Here is a 19,364-nt window from a genome sequence, read left to right on the forward strand (position 1 = left end):
TATTCTCCCTGAAGGAGATTCCTTGAAGCTCTAATGGGAAATGCAGACCCCCAAGACCAGGCAAATTTCTATAGTGCATAACTGTGGGCAATAATGGCCCCCATGACTATGCTTTTGCCTGTCAGTGGAGATGGGTTTGCATGCATCGTATCAACTCCACTCCTTCCTCTGGTCATAGTGTGGCTGGGGACTCATTTTCCAAATAGGCAGCCAGGTTAGGGGGCATATAGTACAGCCCAGGGGCACAGCACAGGACACAGATTTACTGCACACCTACTATGTGCCACTAGATCCAGTTGAGATGTAAGAGAAATCAAACCAGCTCCCTGCTTTCCAGGATCTTATAATTATATTGCACAGAATCTACAGATCGAAAGAAAGTTGTCAACTATTTTTGGGGGATAGGGTCTGGCTCTGTCATCCAGGCTGGAGTTCAGTACCACTATCTCACCTCACTGCAACCTTCACCTCCCAGGCTCAAGTGATCCTCCCGCCTCAGCCTCCTGAATAGCTGGAAGGACAGGCATGTAGCACCATGCCTGGCTAAATTTTTTTGGTATTTTTTGTAGACGTGGGATTTTGCCCCCATGTTGCCCAAGCTGGTCTCAAATGCCTGACCTCAAGCAATCCTCGCCTCGGCCTCCCAAAGTGCTGGGATTTCAGGTATGAGCCATGGCACCCAGCCAGTTGTCAATATCTTGAAATGCAGAGAAAAGGGGAGGAAAAAGGAAGTTGGAGCCCCAACATCTCATCTGAAATTGTGTGGAGTCAAAATATAATACCTGTAGTGGATGAAATAAGAAATGAAATCATAAAGACATTTGTTAGAGTTGCCAAGGTAACCAAGGCAGAACTAAAAACAGTGATAAACCTATTTTGGGAGGACAGGGCAAGAAATGTCAACAGATAAGGTCTAAGTTCTGGAACTTAATAAATACCATGTTTTAGCACGGCGCTTAGAGATTTGGAGCTAAGCACAGAGGAAACAACTAGAAAACTGAAGAATGGTAGACCCAGGAAACAGAAGAAAAGTAGGAAGAAGTGGGGGGAAAACTGCTTCCTGTATACGGGTTTTTCTCTCATTTGATTCTGTTTTTCACCATGTGCATGTTGGTAGATAAAAAGAATTTTGAGGCCAGGTGCAGTAGCTCACGCCTACAATCCCAGTACTTTGGGAGGCCGAGGCAGGAGGATCACAAGGTCAGGAGTTCGAGACCAGCCTAGTCAATATGGTGAAACCCTGTCTCTATTAAAAATACAAAAATTAGCCAAGTGTGGCAACGGGTGCTTGTAGTCCCAGCTACTTGGGAGGCTGAGGTGGGAGAATCACTTGAGCCCGGGAGGCAGAGGTTGCAGTGAGGTGAGATCTCATGCCACTGCACTCCAGCCTGGGGAACAGAAAGAGACTCTGTCTCAAAAAAAAAAAAAAAGAATTTTGAGCATTTAAATAGAAATAAGTCTAACTAAATGGAATCAGTAGCATGAGGCAGACAACACCATTCGATTTGTGGCAAGGGGTCTAGGGATACAATTCAGAACAGCTGTGAACCTGGATGGGAAATAATTACATCTTTATTTTACATTAACTCCTAACTGGAATGTAGCATTTGCTTTCATTATGAATACAGACCAATAGTCAGAGTAGTATTATCTACCTGTGACTTTATCAACAAAAGAAATTGTAAATATTTTCATATCACCTTACACTTGTTCCAAATATCTTGAAATGTTTATGCTTATTGCTACTTAAAAATTATCGAATCTATTAGGCTCACAGCTAGCTCATTTGTTAATTTGTTAATAAAGAAACACACATGTTGGCCGGGTGCAGTGGCTCACACCTGTAATCCAAACACTTTGGGAATCTGAGGTCAGGAGTTCAAGAGCAGCTTGGTCAATATGGCGAAACCCAACCTCTACTAAAAACACAAAAATTAGCCAAGTGTGGTGGTAGGCACCTGTAGTCCCAGCTATGTGGGAGGCTGAGGCAGGAGAATCACTTGAACCCAGGAGGTGGAGGCTGTAGTGAGCTGAGGTCATGCCACTGCACTCCAGTCTGGGTGACAGAGTGAGACTTTGTCTCAAAAAAGAAAAAGAAAAAGAAACACACATGTTACCATATCACATTGGTTTCTTTAAAATAAATACTTGGTAACTATATTTCAGTATAATTATTTCCTTTGCAATCCTATGTGTTATGTTTTATGAATTTAAAAACATTATTTGTTTTCAAAATAGCGAAGACATGGGATCAACCTAGATGCCCAGCAGTAGACTACATAAAGAAAATGTGGTTTGGGCCAGGAGCAGTGGCTCATGCCTGTAATCCCAGCATTTTGGGAGGCCAAGGCAGGAGGATCCTTTGAACTCATTTCAAAACCAGACTGGGCAACATGGTGAAACTCCATCTCTACAAAAATTAGCTGGGCATGGTGGCTCAAGGACCTGTGGTCCCAGCTACTCAGGAGACTGAGGCAGGAGGATTGCTTGAGTCCAGGAGGCAGAGGTTGCAGTGAGCTGAGACTGCCACACTGTACTCCAACCTAGGCAACAGAGTGAGACCCTGTCTCAAAAAAAAAAAAAGGAAAGAAAAAACGTGGTACATAGACACCATGGAATACTACACAGGCATAAAAAAGAATGAAATCACCTCCTTTGCAGGAATACGGATGCAGCTGGAAGCAATTAACTAAATACCACATGCTCTCACTTGTAAGTGGGTGCTAAATATTGAGTACACATGGGCACAAAGAGGGGAACAACAGACACCAAGACTTACTTGAGGGTGAAGGGTGGGAGGAGGGCGAGGTTCAAAAAAAAATCTGCCTGTCCAGTACTTATGCTCACTACTTGGGTGACAAAATCATGTGTATACCAAACCCCAGTGACACATAATTTACCTATGTAACAAACTTGCACACTTACCACCAAACCTAAAAAAAGAAGTTGGAAGAGAAAAAGAAATAAATAAAAATATTATTCTGAAAAAGAGTCTCTAGGCTTCACCAGACTACCAAAGAGTCTATGGCATAAAACAGATTGAGAACCTCCATTAGAGAATGAAGAGCTGTGAGGTTAAGGCACTGGACAAAGTCTTCATGGGCAGAGAAGCAGGATTCACATGTTGAGGGAAGCCAGGACCCAGAATGATGGAGGGAGAGAGAAAGCTGATGAAGGAGTGACGATGATGGTAACACATCAGCACTGACGGTATGAATGAGGTTAATGGTAACAGTAACACAGCAGTTATTATTTACTGAGTGGTCACAAAATTTCAGATACTGACTAAGCGCCCTGCAAACTATCGCATTCTCTTTTGACAGTAACCGTAGAAAGGTGTGAATGCTCTTTCTCTTTTACAGCCTAGGAAACACAGCCCCAGATCTGTCAAGGATCTACTCTCGGGTCTCCTAGCTAGCAAGTCGTAGAGCGAGAATTCAGATCATGGGCTGCCTGATTCCTCAGCCTGTGCCCTTACTCACTTGTCCATTCTGCCAAGTGCAGGGAAGGTCTTATTCTCATTTAACCAAAGAAAGAACCAAGGCTCAGACCAAGTAAAGGGAAGCCAGCCCAGGATCTCAGTATGCTTAGGAAAACCAGCTGAGGTTTCTCCCTTGCTTAGCTGCTACTGATTTCCTTCCTCCTCTCTGAAGGCACCCTCAGGGCCTGGGAAGCTCAAGGAACTTCGTGCCAGTTCTCTGGACAACACCGTCAAAACTCAAATACTGCCTAGTCTTTCTTTAACACAACACATGGCTCAGATTTTTCCTTCCATTTTTGTTTCAGACAGGTTCTCACTGTCACCCAGGCTAGAGTGCAGCGGCGTGATCATGGCTCACTGCAACCTTGACCTCCTGGGGCAAACCTCCCACCTTAGCCTCCTGAATAGTTGGAAGTGCCAATGCATGCCACCACACCTGGCTAATTTTCCTAAATTTTGGTTTTTTTGGGGGGGGGGTTGGAAAGACAGGGTTTCACCATGTTGCCCAGCCTGGTCTCAAACTCCTGGATTCAAGTGATCCTCCTGCCTCAGCCTCCCAAAGTCCTGGGATTACAGGCATAAGCCACCACACCTGGCCCTTCCTTCCCATTTTAGCCATTGAAGCCCTCCTGGCATCAAGCCTAAATATCATCATAACCTCTTAATTCAGCTCCCCAATTCTAGTCCATGTTCCCCATGAATGTGAGATGTGTCTGAACATGGGATCCCCTGGGGGTCCACAATGCACTATGATCATGTTGTAATTGCTTTCAGTTGTAGAATATTACCAACATCCTTTCCTGAATTAACCAGTCACCATCTTATCATCATGCATTGCCACATGATTCTGGTGTCTGTTCTGCATTTGTGTTTACAATGACAACCATGTTGAACTCTCACTTTAATTACTGCACAATGACAAGAAAATACCACGGACATGACACAAAAATGATCTTCTTCATGCCTGGTGAAGGCTCAAGGATAGAACGCCGTGCTGTACAATCAGAAGTTTCACAGAAGTCTGAGAAGGGGAAGGTGGAAAATCAGGTCCTCCCAGAGGCAGGGGAAAATCAAAAGAACTCTCTGGGATAAATACATTTTTAAAATGAACCGTCTGGGCAGTGTGTCCAACACTCACATTGTGAGTGGCAGTTGTGTCTCAGCAAAACATCACTGTGCCCACTGCAGACATGTTTTGAATTTGAATTTTATTGGCTTTGTAATTGTGATCATACGTAATTTGCAGATTTGTTTTGGTTTTATAGCAGTAGATGAGATAAAAGTGAAGAACTTATATCTGCTTTTATGCCAGCATACATTTAAAAAATATAATAGAAATATTTTATGGCAACATTGGTAAAGGTGAGGTGTCTGTGAGAATAGGTATCCTTTAAAAGCACCCCATATCAGCCAGGCATGGTGATGCGCACCTGTAGTCCCAGCTACTTGGGAGGCTGTGGTGTTAGGATGACTTGAGGCCAGGAGATTGAGGTTGCAGTGAGCTGTGATCATGCCACCGCACTCCAGTCTGGGTGACCAAGCAAGACCCTGTCTCAATTAAAACAAACAAACAAACAAAACAAAACAAAAAATGGCCAGAGGCCATATGGTAACTCATACCTATAATCCCAGCCCTTTGGGAAGCTAAGGCAGGTAGATTGTTTGAGCCCAGTAGTTTAGGACCAGCCCGGGCAACATGGGGAATCTCTGTCCATAGAAAAAAATTAAAAATTTGTCAGGCAGGGTGGAGCATGCCTATAGTCTTAGCTACTGGGGAGGTGGGAGGATCACCTGTGCCCAGGGAGGCTGAGGCTGCAGTGAGCCATGATCATGCCACTGCACTCCAGCCTGGGTGACAGAGTAAGACCCTGTCTCAAAAAAAAATTTATAAAATTTAAAGACATTTTTAAAAGCATCCCATGTTTGAAAGATGCTGACCCGCCTGCCACTTTGCAGATTACATTCACTGCTCAGATTCTTGCCCATTTGCAGTTAATGCTTCATGTGCTTCACCTGGCCCCTGTATTCTGGCAGGTTGGAGGACAGTGAGTAGATACAACATCCTTTGAGTAGTCTGTGCAGTACTTTCACCTACAGGTAAGGATGGGGTGTGCTGAGTGCTCAAACTAGCACTAGCAACCTTGATCGGGGCCTGCTAAATGATAGCCATTATTAATATGACCGTGGTTCCCTCTTCAAGAGACTATGGAAAGAGATGTCACATCTGCTGGCAGAAAACCCCCTCTCCTGATGTTCCTGTCTCCGCATCTTACATCGTGATCATGAGAATAGAAGAAAAATTAAGGTAAATGTGTTATCCAAAGTAGAGAAGTGCCTGGAATGAGTTTTGGGAGGCTCCATCATATTGTGAGAAAGGACATTCTGGATTAGGGAATACAGAGACTTAAGGGTAGGGCCCAGCTCTGTGTGTCCTTGGACAAGCCACCTAGCCTCTCTGAGCCTCTAGTTCTGATATGTTGAATAGAATAAAGGATCGTTCTAGCCCTTCTCACTTCATGGAGCAGGTGGCAGGATCAGTGAGGTCATGGATATGGAAGGTAGAAGTGACAGTGACCCTGAGGGGCTGCCATTATTATTGCTAGAGTGACAGTGATGAGGCAGAGTTGGAGAGATGCTCAGAGAGCTGGCAAAGGAGGGAAAGACAGAGAGAAAAGAGTAACTCTATTGCCTTCCCTGTCTGTTCTTTCTCCAGAGCTAACTCAGCACACACAGTTCCTATACATTTTCCTCCCAGCCTCTGCTCTCAACTGGGTTCAGCCCATACAGACTCCCTGAGGCTGCCTTGGTGGCCGCTGAGGTCCCAGCAGAGATGCTGGAATGGTCGTCTCGCAGCCCCATAGGAAAAAGAGGGAGGACATGGGTAAGGGGCATGGCTGCTCAGAGTGAAGGGTGCCCATGGCTGGGTTGTGCTCAGCTCAGACCATACCGGGTTTGCTGAGGGCCTCCAGCTCAGCCCCAGGAGGGCCCCAGGAGGGCCCTTCTCTGCCACATATCTTACTCCCTCTATGGAGGAGGAGATGGAATGAGATGCTTTTTAAAAGGCACTCAGTGTGAGGACTTTGGCGGGAGTGGGTGGGACATATCTCACCCATTTCTGCCGTCTCAGAGCCCAGTAAGGCAGGATGAGAGTAGATGTTCAATGCATGTTGGGTGAAATAAATGAGTAGATGGACAGGAGGACAGACGGATGGACAGAACAATGGATGGATGGATACATGAATGGGTGATGGATAAATGCATGAGAGGGTGGGAAGATGGATTAAGGATGGAGTGAAGGAAAGCTTTAATACAGCAGGCTTGAGACAACTCTCCTGAGAACCCTCCTTGCAAGGCTGACCCTTGGCTTACAACTGGGAAGTCGGATTTTGGGAGGGTTTCCAAAGTTCCTAGAATTGATAAGAGCAGCTCACCGTGGTTTAAATTAATCATCCATTTTTCTACTGGGAGTCTGGAGTTTGGGTACATTTTAGGTAGAGTGTGCCTACATGGCCCGCCCACATAAAAACTCTTCGGCACAGAGTCTGTAATGGGCTTCCCTGGCAGAAGACATTTCACACGTGTTGTCACAGCTTCCTGCTCCAGGAATTAACTGTGTTCTGTGTGACTCCACTTGGAGAGGATTCTTGAAAGCTGGCTTTTGGTTTCTCTGGACTTTACCCCATGCATCTTTTCCCTTTGCAGATTTTGCTTTGTATCTTGCACTGGAGTAAATTCATGAGTGTAACTGTATGCTGAGTCCTGAGTCCTAGAGAATCATCAAGCTTGGGAGTGCTCTTGGGGACCCCAATCACAGACAGATGGATGGATAGACAGATAAACTGATAAATGGATAAATTAATGCTGAATGGATGAGTGATGACTGATAAACTATTGCAAATGGATGGATGAGTAGATGAACAGGTGGGTGGATAGACAGATGAACAACTAGGTAGATGGATGACATACAAATGACTAACAGGATGGGTAGATATATGGATGGATGGATGGATGGATGGATGGATGGATGGCATGCATGGAAGGTTAGCAAGATGGATGGATAGATGAATGTATGTATGTATGGATGGTTGGCATGCATGCATGGGTGGATGGATGGATGCATGGATGAATGCATGGGTGGATAGATGGTTGGATGGCTGGATGGGTGGATGGATGGATGCATGGGTGGATAGATGATTGGATGGCTGGATGTATAGATGGATGCATGCATGGATGGATGGTTGGCATGCATCTATGGGTAGATGGATGGATACATGGATGGATACATGGATGGTTACATGCATAAATGGATGGATGGATGCATGGGTAAGTGAACGGTTGGCATGTGTGCAAGAATGGATGCATGTGTGGATGCATGGGTGGATGGATGGATGCATGGGTGGTTGGATGATGTGTGTGTGTGTGTAAAGGGTTAGAAGGAGTGACCTAAATCTTTCAGGTCCTCTAAAGGCCACAGATTTTAATGGCCACAAGAGTTCCTCAAAGGCTCAAGCCTATCCATACCTAACTTCTTTGTCAGGAATGAGTCAGCGCCTGGGGGATTTTTGCTTGGTGGGATCACAATTTTATATAATCACCACTTATATACTTTTATGGGCACCTGGAGGACTAGGTATATGTATAATAGTGTCCATGATGAATAGGAAAGTTGGTTTGGGGCATGAGCTCAGAATACAGGAGCAAAGCGGGTAGAAGAATACATCTGGTGTCCCAAATCTGTGGCTATTACTGGCCAACAGCACTACCAGCTTCCTGAAGATGAAATTTGTTTTCTCTGGTTTGGAGTTTGATTCTATGAAAATGTTTGGTCTTTATTTAATATCTTTTGTTTTTCCTTGCAAGCATTCAGTGGTTCTTTACGATTCATTGTTCTGGAGGAGTCATGGTGGGTATTGTGAACCCATTTTTTCCTGTTTGTATTTTAATGATGAACTTTGAGTTAAACCTTATTGTAAGAATTTTCCTCTTAATTGAAAAGTGATTCTTTAAAATGCATTTGGCAGAGGAAGGCAGGGGATGTGTTAAAATTACAGTCTCATTTATTCTTAATGAAGTGGAAGGGAAGTGGAACCCAGGGGAGGAACAGGATAAAGAAAGAATACTGGAAAGTAATAGAAGCAAAGGAGGAAAGAAAGAATACAATGACTGTGAGTGGGCTTTGAATAGGCATCTTGTTTTGTACATAAGCACTCAAGTTAGAAGAAACAGAGTAACGAACAGTCAGAGCTGTTATCTGGCCAAAGCCCAGTTCTCTGTGACTCAGAGACACTGACACCATCTCCTTCTGAGTTCATGGACCTCAGTTTCTACATCTGTGAAGATGGAGCCATCTTCACAGGGCTGCTGAGAGTCTCAGGAAATAATGAATGGGAAAATGCAGCTGTAGGGTGCTACATGTGGGGTGGGTGGGTGGCGTAGGTGGGGTGAGAAAGGTGCAGTGAGCTTCTGGACTCTCCTGGCTCTAAGAATCCATAAGTGGTGAGAATACATAGATGTGTATCACACTCACAGATTTACACTCTCTCACACACAGTCACATAAGCACACACCTCTCACATGCATTCTCACACATCTCACACAGCCATACCCTCTCACATGTATGTAGACTCATTATACACACCCTTCCACACCCATAGACACACCATTAAATACACACACCCTCACACAGACACCCCCAACTTCAAACACAAACATCTTCACACACACTCCATACACATACACCCTCACGTGCACTTTCACACACACTCTAAATACATCTTTGCATGCACATAACCCTCACACACACACCCCTCATACATACTCCCTATACATACACCCCCTCACATGTGCACTCTCCACATAGCTTCTCAAACACCCTTAAACACATCTTTGCATATACACAGCCCTCACACACACAACCTCACACACTACACACACATCCTTATATGTACACACTCAACATAGCCTCTCACACACACCCTTAAACACATCATTGCATGCACAAGCCTCACACAGGCACATCTGCATGTACACACACACAACCTCACACACATTACCCAGCAATCCCTTACATGCACATAAACTCTCAAACACAGACTTCCCACACACCCTTCCATGTGTTTGCTCTCACACATATGCACACAATCTCTCACACACACACCTCTCACACATATGCACACACACACACACACACACACACTCCTGACATCCACACATTCACCCCCCACAGAGCCTCACACACATCGAATCCTTCAAATCAGGCAGTCACTTTGAGAGGTTCAGCATCCCTGCTTTCCCAGCCAAGCTGTGGTGGAGAACAGAGTGTATGCTCACTCTGCTACCAGGTCTCTGCCCCACAGATGCCCAGAAACTGCTCCTTCTGGGCTGCCAATGACCACACGGAGCCAAATTTCAATGGACACCTACATGCTGTCATTCTCCTGACCCCTGGGTGATGTCTCTTTCTTCCCTGTCTTTGGTATCCCCCAATCATGAACTTTGAGATCCCCAAGCAAAGGGGCCCTGTCTTATTCACATGTGCATCCTCAGAGCCCAACGATCAAGAAATATTTGCTGAATGAGATGGAACAAGGGTGTGAGGCGTGGAGAAGGAGGTGGTCTACCTAGGCCAGGGCTCAGGGCTCTGGGTGTGAGGTGCAGGGAGAGGATGTGGGATTGCCCTGCTCAGTCAATTCCAAGGCTTCCCTCCCTCCGTCCCTCCCTCCCTCCCCAGCTCTCAGCTCAGCCCTGGGCCCCTCCTGAACCAGGTCCTCCTCCCTACATATATCCCATCCTTGCCTCCTCCCTAATGACCCAAGTTCTGGTAATATTCGGGACCTTCCTCCAGCAGCCATTTCTGACTCACCTCACAGGGCCTCCCAGGTCCCTCTGAAGTCTGGTGGGAAAGGACCTAGCTTCGTTGGGAACCCAGGCCTTCTGTGATTCAACCCAGCCTCAATACCCCCACACCAACACCACCATCTTTGTCGCTCCCATAATTACTACGTGCAGGAACTGGGCTATGCGAGTTACACACAAGTCCTCCCAACCATCTGGAAGGAAGGCCCTGGTGGCTGCCACGTCCTAGATTTAGGGAAACAGAGCCTCTAAGGGCAAAGTCACTGGCTCAGGGTCAAGAACCGGCAAGCGGTAGTGCTGGGATTTGAACTCAGGGCCCCAGCTCTTCCTGACCAAGTTTCCTCGACTTTCCACACTGGGTCTAGCACCCGCTTCTGGGCTTCCCCATCCAAGCAATGCACCTTCCTTGCTGTCCTCATCTGTCCCCTCACCTGTCTCCCCCACTGAGGGAACTACTCAGGGGCAGTGGAGCAGACAATCATGGTGTCTTTGCCAGGCCAGAGCAATGACCCAGCTGGGAATTGCCTTAGGTAGGGAAGCTGGCTTGTGTGGGAGATGACGACACCCCATCCCCACCTCCCCAACTGGGAACAGCCTAAGTCAGTGGCTGATTGACACAGGCATACAAAATACCAGCCTCCTTTTGTTTTCTATGCCTACCACTTCATCAGGAGATCCTAGACCAGTGCCTGGCACATAGCAGGAGCATAGCGAATGTTTGTTGAATGAATAAATAAATGTCGCATCGTCCCCTAACTTAGACATCTGCATTTCTCAAATCATGCCCAGATCTTCTCCAAATCTTCACGGCCATTCTCTCCTTACCTGCCAGGTATCCTCATCTGCCATGTTCACCCCGGCTGGCCTTGACTCCATAGCAAAATGCTTTGTCAGCTGCCTGTACACCTCAGGAATTCAGCCACATACAGGGGGTGAGTGGGAGCCTGAGCTGAGGGAGTTGGTGAGACCCCCATCGTAGCTCAACCCGCAATACTCTGATCAATTTCCACAAGATTTTGTTTAGACGAAAGTGCTCTGCGCTTGCAAAGACTGAGAAGCCCTTTGGTGTGTTGTGCTTTCCTTCTGCCCCACCCACTCCCTTGACGGGGAACACACCCTCGCTCGCACTGCCTCATCCAAATTTTGTCGAAAATGGCTTCTGTCCCATCTAGACTGGAACTCCTCAAGGAGGGCTGTGGCCTAGAGGTTGAAAGTGTGTGCTTTGGAGTCACAAAGACCTTGGGCAAGTTATTTCGCCCCTCCTAGCCTTCATTTCTGTAGCTGTAAGATGGGAAAGTAATAGAACTAGAATCTGAGCAGTGGGTAAGAGTTCAGTAAGATTAATCATCTCAGGCAAGTGCAGTGGCTCACAGCTGTAATCCCTGCACTTTGGGAGGGCAAGGCAGGACAATCACTTGCGCCTAGGAGTTAGAGACCAGCCTAGGCAACATGGCGAAACCCCATCTCTACAAAAAATACAAAAATTAGCTGGGCATGGTGCCGTGCACCTGTAATCCCAGCTACTCGGGAGGCTGAGGTGGGAGGATCACTGAGGCTGGCATGTTGAGGCTATAGTGAGCCGTGATTGCACCACTGAATATTCCAGCCTGGGCAGCAGTGCAAGAACCTATCTCAAAACAACAACAACAAACAGAAGAAAAAAACCACAAAACAAAAATGATGAAGCATCTCACACGCTAAACGCAGTGCCTGGCTCATGGCGTAATAAATGGTACCTTCTAGTATTTGCTAAATGACCCAAACAAGTGCCTTGGGCATGCCTAGTATTTAATTATCAAAATTATCATACTTTCCTTTGGCAAAGGAAGGTAAGCCATGGGTATACGAAGCTCATTTTGCTCTGATGTGGTTATTTCCCAGAGGCCTAAGCGGGTATCTGATAGTCGTAATCCCTGGGCTCTCGCAAAAGCCACTAATTCTGGGTGGACATTGGAGACATTCTGCATGGTATTGCCAAGTGGGACCTCATCCTTTGCTACAAATTCCCGTGTCCTGCTGTTTATTAGGTATCTAGATTTCCACTAGATCCAGGCATAGTGTGCAAAGACAGCTGAGAAAATTGGAAGAGGTCATGGTTTCCATATCCTAGATCTATCAGAGCTAATATAGGGCTCAATCATAGTGGATCTTCAATAAATGCCGTGGAGTGAAGGAAGGAATACAGGAATAAATGGATTTGAGATCTACCATGTAATTTCAGCATCTAGCATTAGATGTTTCTTGATAAACATTTTTGGAATGAATGAATGCATTCTAGGTTTGCTACCAGATCCTCACCATTGGGCCCAGGCCCCAGCACAGAGGCCTCTGATGAATGAATATTTATAGCAGAAATGAACTAGATCCAGTATTTCCCAGAAAACGGCTGAGCTTCAGTTGAGTTGCCCCCTTCCCTTTCCTCTTGTCTCATACTCAACAGTCCTCGGGTCCAGCCACCAGCCTGGCTTGGCTTTAGCCAGCTGGGAAAGGAATCTGGGAGACAAAGATACACAATTAGAGAGCATCTAGCTGGCTCTCCAGGAAGCTCTCAGGTGCTGCTCTAGAGGAATGCTCATGCCCCAGATAGACTGAACTGGAAGGAGCCATCTGCAGTGATTTTGTGACACTGTCATGGAGCCCTCCTCTGCATGGCTTTGGTATCAAATGCAACCATACACACACACACAGAACAGGAATTATGCCCTGCTGGACAGAATGGGCTACAGGGACATGCATGGGTAAACGCACCCCAGACAGCACGTACATGTGGACAACGTACACTCAGCTATGTCCCATCTCCCCAGGACAGGCCCTGCCATCCTATCTCAAACACACTTTGCTTCCACCCCAAACAGGCAGTGGCCACAGACCACCGGGTGGTACCACCAAGCAGTAACACTGTCTGTCACCACAGGGGAACCTCTCATGGATAACGGAACCTCTCCCAGCCAGGAGCTGAGGCTTAGCATTTACAGCAGTGCAGGCTCAAGAATGAGTTATGTGTCCCCTCACTTCCTCGAGGCACCGGCGAGTTTTCCCTCTCTGTCCCTCCTGCCCACAACTGTCCCATGGGCAGGCAGCCACCTCCTCCTCTGTCCCTGCTGGGATCGACTCCCCACTGGGAACCAGGAGGTGGCTCAGTGTGCAGAGCGGCCTGGTATCCCTAAAAGCATCTGTGGGTTATGGCCAGGGCCCTCCTTGGCCCTCAACAGTGCCCTAGGACATGTGGCACTCTGAAGAGCATGGCCTCCCCCTGAGCCTTCAGTACAGCAGCTTCTCCACGCCTGCTTCCCGCAGGGGTCTCATGCCAGCCGAGCAATGGTGCCACCCACAGCATGAGCTCTGGGGCTGGCAGGTTGGAGGCACCAGGCCTTAGAGTCCCAGACCGGCCAGCAGGGAGAACTGGCTCTGTTGTGGGTGATGAGGGCAGAGTCGAAACCCGAAAGCCTCATCTGTGCTGACTGCTCCCTCATTCACCCATCAGGTCTCCTGACACTATCTGGGGTGCCCCAGTGGCTGCATGACCTGAGGGGAAGGACACGGGGCTGGCCTGTGGTCCCCTTGGGTACCCTTCATGTAAGGCTGAGGTGGCAGGGGTCAGGGATGCTACGAGGCCCCGAAATACTGCAGGAAAATGAGCCCCACAGTGAGCCCCCACCCCACGACGCCCAGCCCGGGCACACCAGGTCCTCCTGCCTGGGGAGCTGAGCCCCCGCCTGGGTACTCACCAGCTCCGGCAAGGCCTCACCCTGGCATGGTGGCGGTCGCCCCCTCTCAGACAGTGCTCCCCATCTGGAGAGGCCAGCGGCACTAATCAGCCGCCTGGTGTGGTGCAGGCCGAGCGCGACTGGGGTTTAATTGACACCAGGTGGCCCCTCCCCAGGGGCAGGCTGGGAGGCGGCTCTGCCGGGTTGGGAGGCCAAGCCTTGGGCAGGGGGGTTGCACCCAGACCAGGCCAGTTCAGGCCTCCCCGGGAGAGACGAGGGCAGTCAGGCAGTCGCCGGCCACCCCTCCCTTCCTCTCCTGCCGGCTGCCTCCATGGCACGGCCCTGACTTCCCCAGGCTCTGACCTTTCTTACATTTAGAGGTGGCAGCAGCAGTGGCAGCGTCTGCCCAGGAGGAGGGCAGCTCAGGTTTCCCCCCAGCTGGCTGGGGGCAGCCAGGAGTGAAAGTGCTGGGTTTGCAGGGACCAGGCTGTGCCTGCTGGATCCTGCGTGAGGCCACCCATGGCGGTCACAAAGGATCCCGTGAACTATCTTTTATTGGACACATACTATATGCCAGGCTGGGCATGGTGCCCACATTGTCCCCTCTTAAATCTCATGTGCCCCCAAAAGGTGGGTATTTATAAACCCACTTTGCAAGATGAAGAAACAGACACAGAGAAGCTAAGCTTCTTCCCCAGCGTCACACAGCAGAAGAGCCAGAATGCACAACCAGCTGTATCTGACATGGAGTCAGGGATTTTCATCACCACCTGCAAAGTAGATAATATCATCCCCAGTTTTGAGATGAGAAAATTGAGGCTCAGAGAGGGGAAGCCAGTTCTCGAAGTCACACAGCAAAGTATGGAACGTGGATTTGCCACTATGTGGGTTGGGCCAGTTTGCCAGGGAAAATAAAGCCCACTGCTGAAATTCAAGCCTTCTTCCCTGACCCACATGTGTTCCTGCTTATATTAGGGCTCCAGGTTTGAGCCACTGTTTGGGGTTTAGGAGAAAGAGCACTGGACATAGAGTCAGAAGACCTGTGCTCAACTTGCTGTGTGACCTTGAGCAAGTTACTCGACCTCTCTGGGCTTTGCTGCAGCTGCTGTGAACCCCAAATGGGACACCACACGGAAAAAGCTTTGTGACTTGGGTTTACAGGGCAGGATGAGGAAGTACCGAAGTAACCCACTCTGCCCTGGGATCCCTTCCCAAAGGCCCCCAACCCTGTTCTTTCTCTTTACTGCTGGAGAGTGGGACCCAGCAGCAAGGAGCTCACAGCTTCTACAAGCGCACAGGGTTCAGATTCTGGCTCCAATCTGAGTCTCACAAAGTGTGTGACCTTCAGAAACCATTTCATTCTCTAGTCTCAATCTCTCCTTTCTAAAAACGTGCTCCCAGGTGCTCCTGCCCTGCCTGGGCTGCGTGAAAATAAATGAGATAATACTCAGCACCTGCCTCTTAATTCAACATTTATCAAGCACCTGCTAGACATGGGTCACTGTGCTGGGGATATAATTTTTACAGGAACAATGTTCTTGTAAAAACAAAGCCAGTTGGCTGGGTGCGGCGGCTCACACCTGTAATCCCAGCACTTTAGGGGGTCAAGGCAGGCAGATCACCTGAGGTCAGGGGTTTGAGACCAGCTTGGCCAACATGGTGAAACCCCATCTCTACTAAAAATACAAAAAAATTAGCCAGGTGCAGTGACAGATGCCTGTAATCCCAACTACTCGGGAGGCTGAGGTAGGAGAATCACTTGAACCCCAGAGGTGGAGGTTGCTGTGAGCCGAGAACATGCCATTGCACTCAAGCCTGGGTGACAAGAGTGAAACTCCGTCTCAAAAAATGAAAGAAAAAACAAAGTCGGTCATTCGTGCCTTTGTGGTGGAGACAGAAAAATGTAAAAATCCCACAAAAATAAATATGTAATTCCTTGTGTTATGTGCTTGACAAATAGAAGTAGCCATTGTTGTTGTCGTTTATGCACTTATTCCACAGAAGAACTCACTGAGGACCTACTATGTACCAGGTCCTGTTCTAGTCATTGGGGAGATAGCAGTGACCAAAACAGACAAAGCTGTTAGCCATGGGGGCCTCCCGAGCTAGGCATGTCTGCTTAAAAATTAACCATGACAATAAATAGCAATAATAAACCATGACAACATACGGCAATAATCATTATTGTATTACTATTCTCAGGCAACACAGGTTACCCCCAACACATTGGATGCCCCGGTTTTCTCACTGGTAGAATTACATACCCGTCTGCTGCCATCTGGCCCTCAGGGAGCTCCAAGCTGGAGCATGGGATTCCAGAATGTTCTTAAGTCTGATCCACAGTGAAGCTCATGGGCCCTTTTTGGTCTGTCTTGTGGGCACTCTGGCAGGCGGCTCATCCCCTGGCATAGACCCAGACCCCACGTGGGTTGGGAGAAGCTGAGCCTGTGACTCAGCCAGCCTGGCTTGTCAACCAGAGATGAGAAGGGAGCAGGCAGCTGGTTGGGCTGTTAGCCATGGGGGCCTCCTGGGCTAGGCATGGGGCAGGTGCCTGGGCACAGAGTGAGGCTTTGGGATGACAGGGCTCTAAGCTCAGGTGACTGCACCCTGGCCCCTGGTGGTTGTGGGTGTCTCTGGTAAAGATAATTTTTTTTTTTTTTTTTTTTTGAGATGGAATCTCTCTGTCACCCAGGCTGGAGTGCAGTGGTGCAATCTCGGCTCACTGCAACCTCTGCCTCCTGGTTCAAGCAATTCTCTCGCCTCAGCCTCCTGAGTAGCCTGGACAACAGGCACGTGCCACCATGCCTGGCTAATTTTTTTGTATTTTTAGTAGAGACAAGGTTTTGCCGTTTTGGCCAGGCTGGTCTCAAACTCCTGACCTCAGGTGATCCACCTGCCTCAGCTTCCTAAAGTGCTTGGAATACAGGTGTGAGCCACCACTCCTGGCCAAGAATATTCTTATAAGAATCGAGGAGTATGCTGCCCTGTGAGGGAATGAGCTCCCCATCAATCAAAGAACTCCAGCAGGAAGTTGTAGAGAGGACTCCAGAATTGCCTGTTCATTTGTCAGATTTACCCATGAGACTGAGCTCTACCTTTAGGTCTTGTTTACACCATCAAACCTCCAGTGTATGGCACAAAGCACGTCACATAGTAGTCGGCAAATATTTCTTATATTCATATATGTACAGATCAGAATGTTCTTTCTGTGACCACATGAGACTTTGACAAGTAGCCCTTCCATTTTATTCATTTGTCTCTTCATTCAACAGATATATCCTGAGCGCCTACTATGCACCAGACACTCTTTTAGGCACTGGAGATATAGCAGTGACCAAGACTGACAAAAATTTCTGCCTTTGTGAAGTCTACCATCTCATGATTGGACTTTCATTTTTATTTTTTAGAGGCAGGGTATTAGTCTGTTCTCACACTGCTGATGAAGACACACCCAAGAATGGGTAATTTATGAAGGAAAGAAGTTTAATGGACTCACAGTTCCACGTGGCTGGGGAGGCCTCACACTCATGGCAGAAGGCAAAGGAGGAGCAAAGTCATGTCTGACATGGCGGCGGCAAGAGACAGCGTGTGCAGGGGAACTCCCCTCTATAAAACCATCAGATCTCATGAGACTTATTCACTATCATGAGAACAGCATGGGAAAGACCCACCCCTGTGATTCAATTACCTCCCATCAGGTTCCTCCCACAGCATATGGGAGTTATGGGAGCTACAATTCAAGATGAGATTTGGGTGGGGACGCAGCCAAACCATATCAGACAGGGTCTTGTTCTGTCTCCTACAGGCTGGAGGGCAGTAGTGTGGTCACAGCTCACTGCAGCCTCAAACTCCTGAGCTCAGGCAATCCTCCCACCTCAGCCTCCTGAGTAGCTGGGACTATAGGCATGTGCCACCACGCCTGGCTAATTTTTTCATCTTTTTCAGAGACAGGGTCCCATTCACGACTGGACTTTATGCCGGGTCATTTCCACAGCTGTTAATCATGTTCATCACAATACTAGCCATTGCCTTAGGGTTCTGAACCTCGGCCCTAGTAACATTTGGTGGATAACTCTTTGTGGTGAGGGCTGTCCTGTGCACTGCAGGATTTCAGCAGCATCCCTGGCCTCTACCCACTAGATGCCAGTAACAACCTCCTTTCTGCCTCCCTCCTCATCCCGAAATGTCTTTAGACACTGCCAGAGACCCTGAAGGAGTGATAACATTGTCCCTGGTTGGAAATCATAGTCCTCTATGAAGCACCAACTACGGGACAGGCACTTTACGTTCATTAATTTGCTTAATCTCTACAATAACTCCAGGAGGCAGGGATAATTGCTATTTCTATTTTACAGAAGAGGAAACAGAAAAGACCAGTCACTTGCTTATGGCTCCCAATCTGTGCACCCAGCCCTCTGATGCACAGCTTCCAGAACCCCCTGTGCAGAAGGCAGAGGGTGAACAGCCCGAGCTCATGCACAGCTGCAGAGACCAAGCCTAGAGCAGTGTGTCTCTCACCTGGACCCTTGTAGCGTTCTCTTCTGGTTCCACTCTGTGGCCTCTTGCAGAGCACAGGGATTGGGACCTTCAGAGAAGCAGCGACCACTAGAAATGTACTGCAAGTTGCAATGTAAGTTTTCTAGCAGCTGCATTCAAAAGGTAAAAAGAAGCAGGGAACGTTAATTATAGTATTTAATACACTTTAACCCAGTATCGTGGAGAACGATCATGTCAGCATGTAATTAATTAAAAAATTATTAATGAGATAGTTGAGTCTTTTTTGGCACCTCATTGACATCTGGTGTGTGTTTTTCACTTGCAACACGATTCAGACGAGACACATCTCAAGGGTTCAGTAGCCACCTGTGGTCAGTGGCTCCCGTTCGGTGAATGCAGATCTGGAGAGTTTTGTTTCCGAGGGAATGAAGAGGGGAGGGAAGATGTTCTCTGCAAAATGGGCAACGTGTCCCTGAGACCACAGATCCTGAGGGCTGTCACACTCTACTGTTGTTTTCTGTGACCTGTCTCTCTCTGATGCTCGGCTGGGCTCCTCTGTGCTTATCTGTCTTTCTGTCCCTGGAGCTGAGCTTCATGGTGGGCCTTTGTAGAAGAGGCAGTTTGAAATCAAAGTGGCTGGAATCAGAGGCCAGGGCGCCATCCTGGCTTTGTCATACAGGTGCCAGAGCCAGAGCCTCAGTTTCTTCACCTGTGAATTGGGGATGAATTGCTATTCCCTAGAACTTTCTGTCATAATAGACACATGGACACCAGGATGGTGGCCGCTAGCCACACATGGTGATTGAACACTTGCAATATGGCTG

General features: G+C 47.9%; 1 protein-coding gene across 3 annotated transcripts in view; it reads right to left on the minus strand.

Annotated features, from left to right (window-relative positions):
* The window catches only part of NOS1 (nitric oxide synthase 1), a 230,922-nt gene extending 214,545 nt beyond the window's left edge, over nucleotides 1-16,377 (minus strand). For 2 of the 3 annotated variants that reach the window (XM_078337402.1, XM_035257765.3), the window contains exon 1: nucleotides 14,065-14,393. The gene's annotated coding sequence lies outside the window, so the exon portion shown is untranslated. Of the gene's footprint in view, nucleotides 1-14,064; nucleotides 14,394-16,307 lie in introns of those variants that run through there. The other variant, XM_035257768.3, reaches the window with a different exon arrangement.
* Nucleotides 16,378-19,364: the final 2,987 nt, after the last annotated feature.

Source organism: Callithrix jacchus, chromosome 9 (assembly GCF_049354715.1).
Source record: "Callithrix jacchus isolate 240 chromosome 9, calJac240_pri, whole genome shotgun sequence".
Lineage (NCBI taxonomy): Eukaryota > Metazoa > Chordata > Mammalia > Primates > Cebidae > Callithrix > Callithrix jacchus.